The sequence below is a fragment of the Belonocnema kinseyi genome, chromosome 4 (assembly GCF_010883055.1).
Source record: "Belonocnema kinseyi isolate 2016_QV_RU_SX_M_011 chromosome 4, B_treatae_v1, whole genome shotgun sequence".
Classification (NCBI taxonomy): Eukaryota; Metazoa; Arthropoda; class Insecta; order Hymenoptera; family Cynipidae; genus Belonocnema; species Belonocnema kinseyi.
In genome coordinates this window covers 17,778,642-17,782,596 of record NC_046660.1, presented here as the reverse complement: position 1 = coordinate 17,782,596, position 3,955 = coordinate 17,778,642, and positions in this window count along the sequence as shown.

Here is a 3,955-nt window from a genome sequence, read left to right as displayed (position 1 = left end):
ATCAGCGCCATCGATTAATTAAATAATAATAAAAACTCAGTTAATTTTTTTGTTTTATTTGTCTTTAAAGTCCATGAATTTCAATAATAATTGAAACAAATGATTATTTTATTAATATTCAAACGAGATGATAAATTTTTGACCAAAAATGACGATTTTTTAAGAAAAAACATGAATTCGCAAACAAATAGCTGAATTTTTACCTAAAAAATATCCATTTTTAATCAAATAGTTCTTTTTTAACTTCAAAAGATTAAATTTCTATCAAGAATGGAATAGTTAAAATTTCAGTTAAAATAATTAATTTTCCATGAAGAAAAAAATTTTTTAAATTCTGAGCTAAAATGATGAATTTTGTACTGAAATAACGTGACGAATTTTCAACCAAAACGATGAATTTTCAATGAAGAAAATTAATTTTCTGCTGAAACAGAAATTTTTTAAACAAAATACATGATTTTTTAACCAAATAGTAGAATTTTTAACTAAAAAAGATAAATTTTTAACAAAAAAAATTAAATGGTTAAATTCCTATTTAAAAAAATGAATTTTTTGCCAAAAAATTAGTTTTCTACCAAAAAATAAGATTTTTTAAAGAAAATACATGAATTTTCCACGAATAGTTTTTTAACAAAAACTGGTATAATTAAACTTTCAGTTAAAAAATTAATTTTCAGTCAAACTGATGAATTTTCAACTGAAATTACACATCTTTACTTGGAATAGTTGAATTGAAATTAAAAAAAAAAGATTTTCAACAAAATACATGAATTTTCAATCAAAAATGTTAAATTATCAACCAAAAAATGAAATGGTTAAGTGAATCTTCAAGTGGAATGGTTCAATTCTAAACCAAAAAGACGAATTTTTAACAAAAATTATGACTATTTAACTTGAATACTTTTAACTAAAGAAGACAAATTTTCAGACAAATCGCTGAATTGTGAGTAAAACAAATTTTTAGTTAAAAGAAATTAATTTTTAAAAAAACTGAAGAATTTTCAAATAAAATTATGAATATCTGACAAAAGAGTTTAACTTTCAAACAAAAAGATGAATTTTCAACTAAAAAATACGATTTTTCATCAAAGTAGATTAATTTTCAGTTGAAAAAATTCATTTTTGCCAAATAAAAAACAATTTTTCAAGCAAAATAATAAATTTTTCAACAAAAATGATGAATTATCAACTAAAATTATTAACATTTAACTGGTAGGCACACTTGAATTTCCATCCAAAACATTGAATTTTCAGTCAAGAAAATTGATTTTTTAATTAATTTTCAATCAAATATTTTAATTTTAAACTAAAAAATATCAATTTAAAAGAATGGAATAGTTACATTTTCAGCTGAAAAATTACTTTACAACGAAAAAGGACGATTTTTTAAAATTAAATACATGAATTTTTATAGAAATAGTGGAATTTTAAACAAAAAATGTCAAATTCTCAACAAAATAATTGAATATTAAACTAAAAAGGACATTTTTTTGAAAAAAAACAAACGATTTTTTAACAAAAATACAAGAATTTTCAACAAAACAGATGAATTTCAAACTAAGAAATTTAAATTCTTAACCGAATAGTTGAATTTTCAACTAAAAAAGATTAAATTTTCGGTTAAAAAAAATTAATTTTCAACGAAACTGATGAATTTTCAACTGAGATGATACATATTTAACCAAAGAGATTAACTTTAAACCAAGTATATTTATTTTTGCAAAAGAAATTAATTTTTAACCAAAAAACTTTATTTTCGAACAAGGTTGATTTACAAAATAAAAAGATTAATTTTCTACCAAGAAAATACGATTTTTGACCAAAATACATAAAATTTTTCACGGAAAAGTTTATATTTAAACTAAGAAAGTCAAATTTGTAACCAAATAGTTGAATTTTAAGATTAAAAATAGATTCATTTTCAACCAAAAAATGTAAGTTAAATTTTCACTTAAAAAATTATTTTTTAATCGAACTGATGAATTTTAAACTAAACTGATCAATCTTTAAAGATGAATCTTCAAATAAGAAATTTAATTTTAAAACAAGTGTTGATATTCTAAAAAAAAATACGATTTTTCAACAAAATAGAGAAATTTTCAACGAAACAGTTACATTTTAAACTAAAAAAGATCAATTTCCAACAAGAAAATGTAGTGGCTACATTTTTTGTTAAAAAAGTTCATTTTCAACCAAACTGATTAATTTTAAACTCAAGTAATGAATATTGATCTGCAAATAGTTAAATTTGTATCCAAAAAGATGAATTTTCAAACAAGAAGATTCATTTTCTACCCAAAAATAAAAAAACAATTTTTTTAACAAAATACAAGACTTTTCAACAAAACGGTTGAATTGTAAACTAAGAAATGCAATTTTTTAACCGAATAGTTGAATTTTCAACTAAAAAAGATTAAAGTTTCGGTAAAAAAAAAATAATTTTCAACCAAACTGATAAATTTTCAATTGAGATGATACATATTTAATAAAAGAGATTAACTTTAAACTAAGTAAATTTATTTTTGACAAAAAAATTAATTTTTAACCAAAAAAATACAATTTATTACAAAATTACATGAATTTTTTCACGAAACAGTTGAATTTTAAACTAAGAAAGTCAAATTTTCAACCAAAAAATGTAAGTTAAATTTTCGGTAAAAATTATTTTTTAAACGAACTGATGAATTTTTAACTAAAATGACCAATCTTTAACGGGAATAGTTGAATTTTCAACCAAAAAGATGAATCTTCAAACAAGAAGTTAAATTTTAAAACAACAGTATTAATTTTCTAAAAAAAAACGATTTTTGAACAAAATGCATTAAGCTTCAACGAAATAGTTCAATTCCCCTAAACAAGACCGATTTTTAACCAAAAAAATGGTATAATTAAACTTTTAGTTTAAAAAAATTAATTTTCAAACTAGTTGATGAATTTTCCACCAAAATTATGAATTTTTAGCTGAAATACTTATATCTGCAATTTTCAAAAAGATTATTTTTGAAAGAAAACAATAATTACATTTTCAGTTTAAAAATGAATTTACAACCAGAGAGATGAATTTTCAACTAAAATGATGGAATAGTTTGTTTCATTTTAAGTTAAAAAGCAATAATTTTCAACCATGAAGAAACTCATAAAAAAAATATTGAAATTTTCAAATAAAGTGACGAATTAAAAAAAAAAAAAGTGATGAATTTTTAGATGGAATATTTGAATTTCCAAGCAAAAAGATGAATTGACAAATAAACGGATTAAATTTAAAATAAAAAGATTAATTTTCTACCAAGAAATAAGATTTTTTAACAAAATGCATAAATTTCTAACGAAATCTTTCAATTATAAACTAGAAGAGGCAAGTTTTCAACCAAATATTTTCAAACAAACTGATGAATTTTGAACTAAAATGATGAAATCATCCATTTAAATAGTTAAATTTTCATTTAAAGAAAGCTAATTTTCAACACAAAAAAAACTTTTTTCAATAAACATATATACTTTCAAACAAAGTGATAAATGTTGTAGTAAAAAAATAATTGTCAACCAAAAAGATGAATTTTCAAGTACTAAAATGATGGAATATTTAATTGGAATAGTAGTTACATTTAAAATTTACAAAAAATATAATTTAAAAAAACAACTAATTCTTTAAGAAATAATTAAATTTTCAATTACTGATCAATCCTCCACTAAAGCGATGATTTTTAAATTGGAATAGTTAAATTTTGAACGAAAAATAAAAATTGTCAACTAAAATTATGAATCTTTAAATAAACTAACTTAATTTTCAAATAAAAGGTCAATTTTTTTCAACCAAAAATAGAATAGTTAAATTTTTATTTGAAAAAAATTAACGTGCAACTAAAGATATGGATTTTTAACTCATTTTTCAATCAAAGAAATTAAGTTTTGTTTCAAAATATGAATATTCAAACAAAAAAATTAATTTTCAACA